The sequence below is a fragment of the Pygocentrus nattereri genome, chromosome 10 (assembly GCF_015220715.1).
Source record: "Pygocentrus nattereri isolate fPygNat1 chromosome 10, fPygNat1.pri, whole genome shotgun sequence".
NCBI lineage: Eukaryota > Metazoa > Chordata > Actinopteri > Characiformes > Serrasalmidae > Pygocentrus > Pygocentrus nattereri.
In genome coordinates, this window is record NC_051220.1 from 9,261,700 (window position 1) to 9,278,117 (window position 16,418).

The 16,418-nt window shown below is 39.8% G+C and overlaps 1 long non-coding RNA gene across 1 annotated transcript; it reads left to right on the forward strand.

The window, feature by feature from the left end:
• The first annotated feature begins 755 nt into the window (after positions 1-755).
• On the forward strand, positions 756-1,944 carry LOC108431641. Its single transcript, XR_001858164.2, has 3 exons — positions 756-880; positions 1,074-1,227; positions 1,818-1,944. It is a non-coding gene; the product is annotated as an uncharacterized LOC108431641 (long non-coding RNA).
• Positions 1,945-16,418: the final 14,474 nt, after the last annotated feature.

Genomic DNA, 16,418 nt, shown 5'->3' on the forward strand with positions numbered 1-16,418 from the left:
TCCTGTTAGCATGTTAGCACAGCTGATTCCTGCAGCTCCGTTCAGACTCATTCTGCAGGCAGCAGCTCCTCTCAGACCTCGAGAGCCGTTCTGAGATTTCAAGATTACAGAGAAACGCAACACGTCAAAGAATGCTTTGAAGTGACAAACGATACAGAGAGAATTACTAACCAGAGAGAGAGAGAGAGAGAGAGAGAGAGAGAGAGAGAGAGAGAGAGAGAGAGAGAGAGAGAGAGAGAGAGAGAGAGAGAGAGACAGAGAGAGAGAGAGAGAGAGAGACTATATGACTACGTAGAAAAACGTGAAAGTCCAAAAGTCAGAGATCACCATTCATTTATTTTAGATACAGTCAAAAGAACTAGTTCTTTTTATTTTTCACCATCAGGATAAAAAACGAAAACATAATAGAAATTTATCCAGAAGCCTCAACAACTAAATCTAATCTCAGCTGTGTGAGTGTTCGGTGAGTCACTCTTTACCTTAAATAAAGCTTCCATTCTTTTCAGGAGACTCACTTTCAGCTCCTCAAACAGTCTGCAGACACACCCCCAAAGCTCAGTCTTAGAAGCTGGTTGATCATTTTCTGAAGTAATCAAACACATTTAGTGATGTTGAGGTCTGGACTCTGGCGTGGTCAGTCCACTGTTCAGCTTCTTTCTTTGATGTGTCTTCTTTTCTCAGTCAGGTTCTTCTTGAACAGCTACACATCCTTTCAGACCCATAGCGCTGAATCGTCTTCTCACAGTGGAAGGATGGACAGAAACACCTGTGGATGTTTGCAGATCTGAAGCAGCTTGATTTTCTCCTCTCTCTCAAAGATGAAAGCCTTAAGTGCTGTTTATCTGACGGGGGCAGTTTTTGTGTCTACCGGGGCTTCCAGGTGGTTGTTAGGAGGCACCTTTTTAATACATCTTAATATTTTTAAAAATTCTCTGTGTACTTTTAGAATAAATACAAACATGCTTGAATTGTTAGTTAAATGGTCATGTAAACAGCACATTCAATTTCTTAGCTTGAAGGTCTAGTGATCAGATTTCTCAGTGCATGTGAGCTCTTACTCTGATTTCTTTCAGATTTCTGTCTGAGCATGTGGGAAAACAGGTGGTGCTGTGAGATGCAGCAACACTTTTGGAGTGTCGCCGAAACCAAACACATGCTTGACGAAATGAAGGATATTCTTGATCTTCTAGATGATATATGTTCGTATTTTCAGGAAAAGTGGCTCAGGTAAAAAGCCACAGTATGAAGTCTAAATTTTACGGCATGTGTTTATGTCACATCTTATTCTGTGAGTTTCTTGACTGTTTGTAAAGCAGAAGTCTGATTACTGTGTGACTCATGTAGACCCGGAGTTTCCCCATTATCTGATTACCAACTTTCTGCAGTTATCGGATATTAGGGGCATGTAAATGCACTCACTGTGAGCGCTTGGCTTTGGCAACAGTTACTCACAAACAACACAAATGTAGTGATTTGAATGTGAGCGTGAAAGAAAAGCAGGTTGATCTGATAAGATTTCAGAGTAAATGTTGTATAACATGTTGTATATGTGAGCACATCCTGCCTGTGACCCAGCAGGAGCTTTTCTGGACATTCAGCCAATCAAACGGTCATGCAAGGACTCTCTCTCTCTCTCTCTCTCTCTCTCTCTCTCTCTCTCTCTCTCTCTCTCTCTCTCTCTCTCTCTCTCACTCTCTCTCTCTGTCTCACTCTCTCACTCACTCACTCTCTCTCTCTCTCTCTCTCTCTCTCTCTCTCTCTCTCTCTCTCTCTCTCTCTCTCTCTCTCTCTCTCTCTCTCTCTCTCTCTCTCCACAGGGTGTCGGCGCTTAAACAGAATCATTATCCACCTCCAAACCTCCTGACACACACACACACACACACACACACACACACACAGTGAGCTGAGGACGGAGGTGTTGACAGCCGACAGGAAACACTGTAATAAACTTATGAGAATCTTTCTTTTTGGCCACATTTGACCAATAAATTTGTCTCTGGTCCTTTATTTTCATTTACATTTGTCCATTACATTTTTATCTTAAAATGTAATTTAAATGTAATTTATTATTATTATCTTTTTGTTCATATTTGTCCACTGAATATTTATACTGATCTCTGAATCCTTGTTTTTGTTCACATATGACCTCTGAACCTGTCTATTTTGCCATATTTGTCCAATGAATCTTTATAATAGTCTACATTCTTTTGCTGTTTGTTTTGTTTTTGGTCAGTTTATTTGTACCTTATATGTCCACTAAATCTTTTTTCATTTATCCACTCAATCACTGTACTTGATCTCGAGCTGTAAAACAGACAGAAGTCCATTTTCTCATATGTTTGGCTAAAAGATGCTTAAGGAAATCCACTTCTCTCTACATCTCCCTCTCTCTCTGTTTCTCTCTCTGTCCCTGTCTTTTTGTTTCTCTATCTCTCTCTGTCTATCGTCTCTATATATCTCTCTTTGTCTCTGTCTCTGTATCCCCCCTCTCTGTTTCTCTCTCTGTCCCTGTCTTCCTTGGTTTCTCCATCTTTCTCTGTCTATCATCTCTCTATATATCTCTCTTTGTCTCTGTCTCTTTATCCCCCCTCTGTTTCTCTCTCTGTCCCTGTCTTCCTTTGTTTCTCTATCTCTCTCTGTCTATCGTCTTTCTATATATCTGTCTTTGTCTCGGTCTCTTTACCCCCCTCTGTTTCTCTCTCTGTCCCTGTCTTTTTGTTTCTCTATCTCTCTCTGTCTATCTTCTCTCTATATATCTCTCTTTGTCTCTTTATTCCCCCCTCTGTGTTTCTCTCTCTGTCCCTGTCTTCCATTGTTTCTCTCTCTCTCTCTCTCTCTCTCTCTCTCTCTCTCTCTCTCTCTCTCTCTCTCTCTCTTGTGCTCTCTCACTCTCGCTCTTCCTGCTTATACCCATCAGTAATGTGAGAGTGTGGCAGGATGATAAGGATCCTGACTGTAAATGATGCCACCCTTACACACACACACACACACAGAGAGAGAGAGAGAGAGAGAGAGAGAGAGAGCTACTGCGTTTTATGCTCCTCATAATCCTGCCAGTCTAACACATTCAGATGTTAGTACCTTTTTTAATCCTTTATTGAAATGCGTTTTTTTTTAATCCTGTTTTTCTCTGACTTTCCCTGACTTTCTCTTTCCTTATGCAAGTGGATTATCGTATATCTTATCTCCTCACATACTTAACTTGCACTTATTGGCTGTTTTGGCTGGAAATTAGTATTGCGGTCTCTGACGCCACAGGACAGTGTGGGGTGCAGTATATCATGATAATAGCTCTCACTGCACACTGTTACAAGTATTTGTCAAAATATTACATCATCAGAGTATATTTGCTGTACTGGAGAAGCACATCAACCTGCGTACAGCATATTATTTACTGCATTTGGACACAATGCACAAGAAGTATTGGGAATACATATTCAGAATACAAACACTGAGTATCTATATTCAGTATTGGTTACATTTTGTTAAAGTACTACGAATACAGTTACTTTTTATATTTTAAGTAGAATAGTTTTAGAATACTGACTCATTAAAAATATATATAATATTCAAAAGACACAGAATCCATGATCACTTATTAACTAATAGTCTTGTTTTCAAGAGGATTTCAATTAAGTGTTACTGCCAGTGTTACTGAGCTCTGCTAAAGCCTGAGTAGACTGATAAATCAATATGATTAGTTATTAATCTCAGTGTTACTGAGCTCTCCTAAAGCCGGAGTAGACTGATAAATCAATGTGATGATCAGTTATTAATCTCAGTGTTACTGAGCTCTGCTAAAGCCTGAGTAGACTGATAAATCAATGTGATGATCAGTTATTAATCTCAGTGTTACTGAGCTCTGCTAAAGCCTGAGTAGACTGATAAATCAATGTGATGATCAGTTATTAATTTCCGTGTTATTGAGCTCTGCTAAAGCCTGAGTAGACTGATAAATCAATATGATTAGTTATTAATCTCAGTGTTACTGAGCTCTCCTAAAGCCTGAGTAGACTGATAAATCAATGTGATGATCAGTTATTAATTTCCATGTTACTGAGCTCTGTAAAGCCTGAGTAGACTGATAAATCAATATGATTAGTTATTAATCTCAGTGTTACTGAGCTCTCCTAAAGCCGGAGTAGACTGATAAATCAATGTGATGATTAGTTATTAATCTCAGTGTTACTGAGCTCTCCTAAAGCCCAAGTAGACTGATAAATCAATGTGATGATCAGTTATTAATTTCCGTGTTACTGAGCTCTGCTAAAGCCTGAGTAGACTGATAAACCAATGTGATGATCAGTTATTAATCTCAGTGTTACTGAGCTCTCCTAAAGCCTGAGTAGACTGATAAATCAATGTGATGATCAGTTATTAATCTCAGTGTTACTGAGCTCTGCTAAAGCCTGAGTAGACTGATAAATCAATGTGATGATCAGTTATTAATCTCAGTGTTACTGAGCTCTCCTAAAGCCTGAGTAGACTGATAAATCAATGTGATGATCAGTTATTAATCTCAGTGTTACTGAGCTCTGCTAAAGCCTGAGTAGACTGATAAATCAATATGATTAGTTATTAATCTCAGTGTTACTGAGCTCTCCTAAAGCCTGAGTAGACTGATAAATCAATGTGATGATCAGTTATTAATTTCCATGTTACTGAGCTCTGTAAAGCCTGAGTAGACTGATAAATCAATATGATTAGTTATTAATCTCAGTGTTACTGAGCTCTCCTAAAGCCGGAGTAGACTGATAAATCAATGTGATGATTAGTTATTAATCTCAGTGTTACTGAGCTCTCCTAAAGCCCAAGTAGACTGAAAAATCAATGTGATGATCAGTTATTAATTTCCGTGTTACTGAGCTCTGCTAAAGCCTGAGTAGACTGATAAACCAATGTGATGATCAGTTATTAATCTCAGTGTTACTGAGCTCTCCTAAAGCCTGAGTAGACTGATAAATCAATGTGATGATCAGTTATTAATCTCAGTGTTACTGAGCTCTGCTAAAGCCTGAGTAGACTGATAAATCAATGTGATGATCAGTTATTAATCTCAGTGTTACTGAGCTCTCCTAAAGCCTGAGTAGACTGATAAATCAATGTGATGATCAGTTATTAATCTCAGTGTTACTGAGCTCTGCTAAAGCCTGAGTAGACTGATAAATCAATGTGATGATCAGTTATTAATCTCAGTGTTACTGAGCTCTCCTAAAGCCTGAGTAGACTGATAAATCAATGTGATGATCAGTTATTAGTCTGTGTTACTGAGCTCTGCTAAAGCCTGAGTAGACTGATAAACCAATGTGATGATCAGTTATTAGTCTCAGTGTTACTGAGCTCTCCTAAAGCCTGAGTAGACTGATAAATCAATGTGATGATCAGTTATTAATTTCCATGTTACTGAGCTCTGTAAAGCCGGAGTAGACTGATAAATCAATGTGATGATTAGTTATTAATCTCAGTGTTACTGAGCTCTCCTAAAGCCCAAGTAGACTGATAAATCAATGTGATGATCAGTTATTAATTTCCGTGTTACTGAGCTCTGCTAAAGCCTGAGTAGACTGATAAACCAATGTGATGATCAGTTATTAATCTCAGTGTTACTGAGCTCTCCTAAAGCCTGAGTAGACTGATAAATCAATGTGATGATCAGTTATTAATCTCAGTGTTACTGAGCTCTGCTAAAGCCTGAGTAGACTGATAAATCAATGTGATGATCAGTTATTAATCTCAGTGTTACTGAGCTCTCCTAAAGCCTGAGTAGACTGATAAATCAATGTGATGATCAGTTATTAATCTCAGTGTTACTGAGCTCTGCTAAAGCCTGAGTAGACTGATAAATCAATATGATTAGTTATTAATCTCAGTGTTACTGAGCTCTCCTAAAGCCTGAGTAGACTGATAAATCAATGTGATGATCAGTTATTAATTTCCATGTTACTGAGCTCTGTAAAGCCTGAGTAGACTGATAAATCAATATGATTAGTTATTAATCTCAGTGTTACTGAGCTCTCCTAAAGCCGGAGTAGACTGATAAATCAATGTGATGATTAGTTATTAATCTCAGTGTTACTGAGCTCTCCTAAAGCCCAATTAGACTGAAAAATCAATGTGATGATCAGTTATTAATTTCCGTGTTACTGAGCTCTGCTAAAGCCTGAGTAGACTGATAAACCAATGTGATGATCAGTTATTAATCTCAGTGTTACTGAGCTCTCCTAAAGCCTGAGTAGACTGATAAATCAATGTGATGATCAGTTATTAATCTCAGTGTTACTGAGCTCTGCTAAAGCCTGAGTAGACTGATAAATCAATGTGATGATCAGTTATTAATCTCAGTGTTACTGAGCTCTCCTAAAGCCTGAGTAGACTGATAAATCAATGTGATGATCAGTTATTAATCTCAGTGTTACTGAGCTCTGCTAAAGCCTGAGTAGACTGATAAATCAATGTGATGATCAGTTATTAATCTCAGTGTTACTGAGCTCTCCTAAAGCCTGAGTAGACTGATAAATCAATGTGATGATCAGTTATTAGTCTGTGTTACTGAGCTCTGCTAAAGCCTGAGTAGACTGATAAACCAATGTGATGATCAGTTATTAGTCTCAGTGTTACTGAGCTCTGCTAAAGCCTGAGTAGACTGATAAATCAATGTAATCATCAGTTATTAATCTCAGTGTTATTGAGCTCTGCTAAAGCCTGAGTAGACTGATAAATTAATATGATGATCAGTTATTAATCTCAGTGTTACTAAAGCCTGAGTAACTTAAGATGCTGCTATGCAGTTGCTATGGTATTCCAGGTAGTTGCCAGGGTGATACTAGGTGGTTACTATTGTATTTCAAATGGTTGCTAGAGTGTTACTATGCAGTTGCTATGGTATCCCAGGTGGTGGAGAGGTGATTGCTGGTGGTTGCTATGATATTCCAAGTGGTTGCTAGGCTGTTGCTAGGTCATTGTCATTGTGTCCCAAATGATTGCTAAGGTGTTGCTATGCAATTTCTATGGTATACCAGGTGGTGGCTAGCGTGTTGCTAGGCGATGGCTATTGCATCCCAAATGGTTGTTAGAGTGTTGCCATGCAGTTTCTATGGTTGCTGGGGGTTGTTATGCAACTGCATGGTTAATATAAGCTGGGTGCACAAACTTTTGCACCCCATTCATTCCTATGGGGAAAAATGTCATCATTTAATTAGTATTGAATGAACACTGTGGCGGCACGGTGGCGTAGTGGGTAGCGCTATCGCCTCACAGCGAGGAGGGCCTGGGTTCGATTCCCCGACCAGGCAGCCAGGGTCCTCTCTGTATGGAGTTTGCATGTTCTCCCCGTGTCTGTGTGGGTTTCCTCCAGGTTCTCCAGTTTCCTCCCACAGTCCAAAGACATACAGTCAGGCCAATTGGACATGCTAAATTGCCCCTAGGTGTGTGTGAGTGACTGTCTGTCTGCCCTGCAATGGACTGGCGACCTGTCCAGGGTGTATCCTGCCTTCCACCCAAAGACTGCTGGGATGGGCTCCAGCGTCCCCCCGCGACCCTGACGGAGAAGCGGCTTAGAAAATGGATGGATGGATGGATGAACACTGTATGTAGCACCAAATTATTGTGTAAAGGCATGACATTCTAATAATAACGAACACTTTATGGTGCTACACAGTACCATTTTTGAAAAGGTTCTAGGTAGAACGCTATACAACACTTTCTAAAGAAAGATTTCACCATGCAAAGAAACATTTAATCATGCCAAGGGTTTTTTGAGTGTTCGTGGTTGTATATAAAACCACCCTCTTTACTAAAGAACCCTTGAAGAACCATCTCTTATTTCAGTCAGAGCTGGTTAATCACCCATAGCTCTGCCTTAGGATCTGCTGAGGAGGAAGTGACCAACACTTTTGATTTGTTTTTGTATGCAAGATTGGATCTCTTTGAAGTCGAGGACGAAATGCTTGGCTTTGGGTTTTCTGTAAATAAACTCTTCCTGGAAATAAACTCACTGAAACACTTCACAGCAGCTGTTGGGTTTGTTTCATGATAAAGTTTAAACATGTGTATGTTTGTATATGTGCAAAAGTCTGAACACCCCTGGCTAAATGACATGTTTTGGTGGCATTCAAGCTGAAAATATGTTAAAACATGTTGTTGCTGTTTACAGGAGGGAGCAGAAATGCTCTTACCGTTTAATGTAAGTCAACGTATAAAGAGTTTAAGTGATTTTGGAGCATTTCTGCTGGTCCATTCATCATCATTTTTTTTGCACAATGTAAAGGACAGCTGTGTTAAAATGAAAAAAAAAACAACACAAAATCGAGATACTTGGTTCTCTTCGCACAGCAATGATATGTCAACACATCTTCTGCAGGAAACACAATTAAATTTGAGATTTTTTGTAGATTTTAAGTGCACAGTTCCTATTTATTTGCTGAATTTAATATAGCAGAAAAAATAAAACATGCCGTGTAAAATGCGACATAATGTGTACAGGCCACATTTTATGTTATATTGTTTTCCTATATGTTAAACCCAGTGAATAAACAGTTACTGTGAATTTTAATGTGCACTAGTGTGTTCTCTGTAGAGAATGTGTCAAAGCTACACTTTGGAAGTTTGGCAAATGTGGGGAAATGGCGGCCTCTCTGGTGGAAATAGGTAACTGCATGAAACATGCAGAGGAACATTTTTTGTAATGTGGGTTGTGCTGCAGTTGCATTTATGAAAGGAGACAGATGGTAGAACTGGAAAATATCAGGGAATAATGGCTAAGCTGGTGTATCAACCAATAGAGGATGAGCTCTAATGCAAAAAAAAAAAACCACACCACTGGCAAAGTAATCCGCTAATATTAGCCAATTAACCAGCTAACACTAGCTCTGCAGCTAATATAACTTCAGAGTTACAAGATTCCCAAACGGAGAACGAATTCTGAAGCAAGAAAGACATCCTTAGCAAAGTAATCTATTTATTTTAGCAAATTAGCCAGCTAACCATGGAAACAAACTTTACATTTTCATTTGCAGCAGAGATGTGAGTCTGCATGTGTACAAATATTATTAACCATGCTGAAGTATTTTAGTTATTCAGCAAAATAATAAAGATGCCATTCTGTGCCCTGCTCTCCTCCGCTTGAGCTTGAGTGTAAAAGGAGAGGAATGTGTGTGTGTGTGTGTGTGTGTGTGTGTGTGTGTGTGTGTGTGTGTGTGTGTGTGTGTGTGTGTGTGTGTGTGTGTGTGGCTGAAATTTTTGAAGCTCAGATCATCCAACAGCGGCATGTTTTCGTTCTCACACTCAGCCTGATAACAGTCTGATCTCCTTTAATGGACATTCAGATTCGCTCCCATTCAGATCATTAATCACTTGATTACACCATTAGAAGAGTGAGAGAGAGAGAGAGTGAGAGAGAGGAGGGGGAGAAAGAGAGAGAGACAAAAAGAGAAACTGAAGAGAATGGATTGGAGAGAGAAAAGAGAGATTTGGAGGGATAGAGGGAGAAAAGAGGAAAAAGAGTGAGTGGAGGGAAGGAAAAAGACAGAAGGAGTGAGACTGAATAAAATAGGAAGGAGAAAGAAATAGAGAGATCAAGTGAGAGACAGAAAGAGGGGGAGACAGATGGGATGGAGGGAGAGAGAGGAATAAAAAGAAGAACAGATAGAGAGAGGGAAAAAAATTTAGATGGAACAATGGAAGGAGAAAAGAAAGAGAGCTGAGTTTGGCGAATGCCAGGAGAACGTTGCACTGTGCCAGCTGTAAAGTTTGGTGGAGGAGGGATAATGCTATGGAGTTGTTTTTCAGGGGTTGGCCTAGAACCCATAGTCCCAGTAAAGGGAAATCTTAATGCATCAGCACACCAAGACATTTCTACGCTTTCAGCATGGCTGAGACCCAGAGGACGAAGTATGGCTCATAAAGGCATAGTTGGGTGAGTTTGGTGTGGAAGAACTTGACTGGCCCTGTCACGATCTGCCCCTCCCAGTCCTGTCCATGTGCTTGTGTTTACCACCCAGTCCTGTCCATGTGCTTTTGTTTTGTTTCTTCCCGGTCCTGCCCCCCTGTTTTCAGACCCTGCCCCCTGATTGTAACCACCTATGTTTTCCACCTGTGTCTTGTTAACCCTCGGTATCCCTGTTGCATTTAAGCCCTGTGTTTTCCCCTGTGAGTTTGCTAGTCTTTGTATTGTTTGGATTGTATTGTTTGGTCTTTGTATGGTATTGTTTGCTGTGTGTTCCTCTAGCCTCTGTTCTATTTTTTGTTCTCTGTCGTGTGTTTAGTCTGTGTTTCTATTTATCATGTCTGTACCCCAATCTCTCCATGTTGGCTCCTTGACCCTGGACCGTTTTGACCCTAATTCTGGATTTGCCCTTAATAAATCTCGCTTCTCTCAGTGCATACATCTGCCTTATAATCGCTCCACAGCCTTACAGGCCCTCACAGAGCCCTGACCTCAACCCTATCAAACACCTTTGGGATAAACTAGAACGGAGATTGTGAGCCAGACCCTCTTATCCAACATCCGTGTCTGACCTCACAAATGCTTTTCTGGATTCAATGGGCAAAAAGAGTGGAAGCTGTACCAGCTGCAAAGCCAATGGATTTAGAATGGGATTTATAAAGGCTCCTGTAGGTGTAATGTGTAGGTGTCCCAATACTTTTGACCATATAATGTATCTAACTGAAGTTAGCATGCTAACCAGCTAGCCTCAGCCCCTCCTGTCTCGTAATACAACTTTGTGCATTTATTTGTCTGTTCCACATGTTTTTATCCTCCATCAGTGGTTCCATATTTTAAATGCCACACTTTACTGACCCCACAGCACCTTAGACACAACGTCCTAACACCGGTGAGGAGGGGGAGGAGTCAAGAGTTTGAAATTTAATTCATTACACCCACAACTTTCTGTTGATGTCGCCCCCTGTTTGTTTGGAGTGTGAGGTATGACTGACAGGTTGTGTCATCTTCCATAAAGCTCCATATTGCTCTGTCTTCAGTGATTTTAAGTCAAATTATCACTATATTGGCAGATCATTTTGTTTGTTGTAATAAATATGCTTAAAACAAGTAATATTATCTACCACAGTGAGAATGTATACATATTGGACCACTGAAGAACAAAGGTTCTACTGTTTGAACATCAGAGAGAAAGATATTTGGGAACGAAATGAACCTAAACCCGATAACCAGGAATGAAAAAACATTAGATGGACCTGAAGAAAAACTGGACGTACGATTCTCAAATCAAGTAAGTGGACTTGCTTGTGCCGCAACCTGAGAACAGTACAGGTTTATTTAATGAAGGTTGTTTTTACCAGTAAGCTGCTCAGTTTTAAGATGTCCTTGGCTGACGGACGCATAAAAGACACATTACTGATGAGTTTGAGAACATATCATTAATTCAAAATGTAGAAATCTAAGGCAAGCAGAGAACAGACGGCAGTGCTTGGGTTACAATAATCTGTTTTTCTTGCAACAATACTTTTTAACAGTTAACAGTGAATCCATCATTTTTTTCCTGCGATTCTGCATAATTAAATGGTGAAGATGTGAACAGTCATTAGGCAGCGAGTTCATGTGTGTGAGTGGCAGACAGAGAGAATCACGGCCTTCATTTCCGCTCTCTCTTTTATTTTTAGGAGTTTATCTCTGCTTACCGTCTCATTTCCCTCTCTGCATGTCTCTCTCTCTCTCTTTTCTCTGTCTCCCACTTTTCTATCTCTTCATCACTCGTTCTTTCCTTTCTCTTTTATTTCTTGCTTTCTTCCTTTTATTTCTCTCTCCCTATTTTCTCTCTCTCTCTCTCTCTCTCTCTCTCTCTCTCATCAGCTTATACAGACTGTATAAAGTGTAACAGGGACTGAGCCTCATTCTGATAATATTAAAAATTTCTCCTCTCCCATTTACAGACACAGATATATTATTCAAATATTCGTATATCATTCATCATTCAGAAGAAACGATGTTAGCGTATTTGTCATCATGGGCGTTAACTAGGACTGAAAGTTGTAAAGTGCAGAGAGTCAGCTGCATGTATCTCCACATTGGTTGAAGCATTTAGGAATTACAGAGCTTTGTATACATACTCCCACCCCCCACCCCCCCCCCCATGTCAGGGAAGTATTTGGACAAATTACAGGTTTTAAAAAACTCTTCACTTCCAAATGTGCTATGCTCTATGAACATCCATGACCATGTTCTGAGAGCAATACTACTACAGCTACTGCTACAACTACTTTTACAACTACTATTATAAGTACAACTAATACTGCTACTACAACTACTACTTCAACAACATCAACTACTACTACTAGTACATCTACAACTGCTATTATAAGTACTACTAATGCTACTACAACAACAACTACTACTACTACTATTTCTATAACTACTGGTATAAGTATTAATATTCCTACTGTTACAAATACTACTACAACAACTACTACTACTACTATTACATGTACTACTAATGCTACTGCTACTACAAATACTACAGCTACTACTACTACACTTTCTATAACTACTGTTATAAGTATTACTACTCCTATTACTACTAATACTTCTACAACTACTATTACATGCACTACTACTACTACTACTACAACTACTATTACATATACTACTACTACTACTACTACAACTACTATTACAAGCACTACTAATGCTACTGCTACTACTACAACAACAACTACTAGTACTAAAACTACTTTTATTTGTGAGGTCAGACACTGATGTAGGACGAGAAGGCCTGGCTTGCAGTCTCCGCTCTAATTTATCACAAAGGTGTTCTATTGAGTTGAGGTCAGGACTCTGTGCAGGCCAGTCAAGTTCTTCCACACCAAACTCGCTCATCCATGTCTTTATGGCCCTTGCTTTGTGCACTGGTGTGCAGTCATGTTGGAACAAGAAGGGGCCGTCCCCAAACTGTTCGCACAAAGTTGGGAGCACGAAATTGTCCAAAATCTCTTGGTCTGCTGAAGCATTAAGAGTTCCTTTCACTGGAACTAAGGGGCCGAGCCCAACTCCTTGCACTTGGTGATGTAAGGCTTGGATGCAGCTGCTCGGCCATGGAAACCCATTCCATGAAGCTCTCTACGCTGTTCTTGGTCTAATCTGAAGGCCACATGAAGTTTGGAGGTCTGTAGTGATTGACACTGCAGAAAGTTGACCTCTGCGCACTATGCGCCTCAGCATCCGCTGACCCTTTTTACGGGGCCGACCACTTCGTGGCTGAGTTGCTGTCGTTCCCAATCACTTCCACTTTGTTATAATACCACTGACAGTTGACTGTGGAATATTTAGCAGTGAGGAAATTTCACGACTGGACTTGCTGGAATTCACTGAGCTCCTGAGAGCGACCCATTCTTTCACTAATGTTTGTTGAAGCAGTCTGCAGGCCTAGGTGCTTGGTTTTATACACCTGTGGCCATGGAAGTGATTGGAACACCTGAATTCAATAATTTGGATGGGTGGGTGAATACTTTTGGAAATATAGTGTATTTCTACAACTACTATTATAAGTATTACTATTATTGCTGCTTCAACAACTACTACTACTACTACAAGTACTTTTATAAGTACTACTGCTACTATAACAACTGCTACAACTAAACCAGAACAATACTGCTACTACTACTACACATATAACAACTACTACTATCATAACTAGCAGCAGTTGCACTAGTAGTGCTCACTGAACATGTATATGTATGCTATGTTACACAAGTTAATTGTTCTTTAAAGAGACAATTAGCTATGATTCTATTGTAGGTTGCAAGTAATGAAGCTAACAACCCACCAATTAGCACTGTGCAAACTGCATTAGCCTCACAGCTCCAGGGTAGAGTTAAAAAAGCAAACATCTGGGCTAATTCGCTACATTTGGGTGAAGGGGAAATCTGATTTTCACCCAAACTCACTCTTATAAATTTACAGGACTGGAGAGGGAGACTGTAGAGAAACAGGAGTGAATCAGCAGCGGACGAGGGGACTGTAAGCAGCAAGCACCAGAAGGACATTCAGAACTGTCACAGTGTACAGGGAGCTAAAGGGAAGGAAGGCAAAAAGTGTGAAAAGAGAGAGACGTGTGCGGATGGAGACACACGTCTGAAGTTTCCTTCCTTGTAACTCGGCCCAAAGACTGGAAAATAAAGCACAGCATTGACTGTGACTCAGGCTTCTGTTTAGGAAAGGGAATTAACCCCTTAAACTACTGGAACAGCCGTACACTGTGGAGCTACTTACACGTATAGGAGGTTTAGAGTGAGAAGTCGTGGGATTGTGAATGGAGATTTTGCACTGGAAGGAAAATTTAGTCCATGATTAAATATAATCTCTGTCTGGAAAACCGGCCTTCAGAGTTTCAATGGTTACAATCATGAAAGCGTTACTAAGCTGATCTGCATTAGTAACACACTGGAAAAAAACTATCTTGCCAAAGTAACATTTTCTTAAATATAGTCAAGAAATCTAATATTTTTTATGGCATTTTTGGCAGACGGTCTTATCCAAACTTACAATTTGATGATTTTTACACAGGTAGGTGAAGGCAGTGTTAGGAGTCTTGCCCAAGGACTCTTACTGGTGTAGTATAGGGTGCTTACCCAGGTGGGAAATGAACCTCAGTCTATAGCGTAGAAGGCAGAGGTGTTACCCACTACACACTATCCCAACCACTATATTCTTGCTGATGAGATTGTTGTAAGTTCAATTTAAGATTATTTAACTTGTTTTAAGTAATTAGGTTATTGAGGAAAAATATCTCACTGCACAGGCAAATCATTTTGCTGGTTTCAATTATATTTCTTAAACCAAGCAAACTTATCTGCCTGTGTAGAGAGATATTTTTACTCAATAAAATAAAATAAGTCAAAAATAGTCTATATAATAAGTGCACAACCATCTCAAAATGGGAAATCTTAGATATATCGACTAGATTTAAGATCATTTCACTTTTTTTGCAGTGCAGTATTAGAAGTAATAGCAGTTGTAATAGTAGTAGTTGTTATAGGTGTAGTTGTAGCTGTGGTAGCAGTATTGGTTCAGGTAGTAGTTGCTTTAATTGTAGCAGTAGCTGTAATAATAGCAGTAGTGATACATACACCGATCAGGCATAACACTATGACCACCTCCTTGTTTCTCTGCTCATTGTCCATTTTATCAGCTCCAATTACTGTATAGGTGCACTTTGTAGTTCTACAATTACAATTAGCCCTCTTTTACCCTGTTCTTCAGTGGTCAGGACCCCCATGAACCCTCACAGAGCAGGTACTATTTAGGTGGTGGATCATTCTCAGCACTGACGTAACACTGACGTGGTAGTGGTGTGTTAGTGTGTGCTGCGCTGGTACGAGTGGATGAGACACAGCAGTGCTGCTGGAGTTTTTAAACACTGTGTCCACTCAGTGTCCACTCTAGATGCTCCTACACTGTCATGTAGACGTAAAGTCAGAGACGATAGCTCATCGGCTGCTGCACAGTCTTTGTTGGTCATCCTCTAGTCCTTCATCAGTGCTCACAGGACGCTGCTCACAGGATGCTGTTGGCTGGATTTTTTGGTTGGTGGACTATTCTCAGTCCAGCAGTGACACAGAGGTGTTTAAAAACTCCTGATCCATTTAGGCCAGCACAACACACACTAACACACCACCACCACGTCAGTGTTACTGCAGTGCTGAGAATAATCCACCACCAAAATTGTACCTGCTCTGTGAGGGTCCATGTGGGTCCTGACCACTGAAGAACAGGGTAAAAGAGGGCTAGCAAAGTAGCGTTAGGAGCTGTAGTAGTAGTTAGAGTAGTAGTAAGGGTTGTAGGAGTTGTGATAGCAGGACTTACAGTAGTAGTTGTTATAGAAGTACTACTTGTAGAAGTAGTACCTATTGTTGTAGCTTTTCTAGTAGTTGTGGTAGTTGTGGTAGCAGTACTCAAATAGTTGTTTAGATATTTCAAAGCAGCATCACTTTGCACTTTCAGTTTTGCATATATGTACAAAAAGGCTATTCTAGAGGCAGTTTTACAGTTTTTCATCTGCGTAGAAGGCCAACTTGTAGCAGAGAGGTCAGCAAATTGTGCAGAAAGGAAGCATTGTATACACAGGAACTACAGCATTACCCCATACTACCCTCTAGTGGCGAACAGTGACTAATACAGCAAAGATCAGAATAATACTTAGCTGAGCTCACCTCAGCTCAGCTTTGAAGTCAAGATTATTCAGTAAAATTAAAAAAACAACACTTCTGTCTTTATATTTAGCTAAAATCATGAGGTCAAAACTTTCTTTTAATAAATACACACCAGTAAACAATGTCCAAACATGAAGAGAGCATACAAAGATTTACAATAAATATTTTAAAGCTTTAAAACAATACCCAACATGTGTTTTAAGACTCTTGGGCAAATGTTTGACTTCTATAAACAATGAGGAACTGATCTA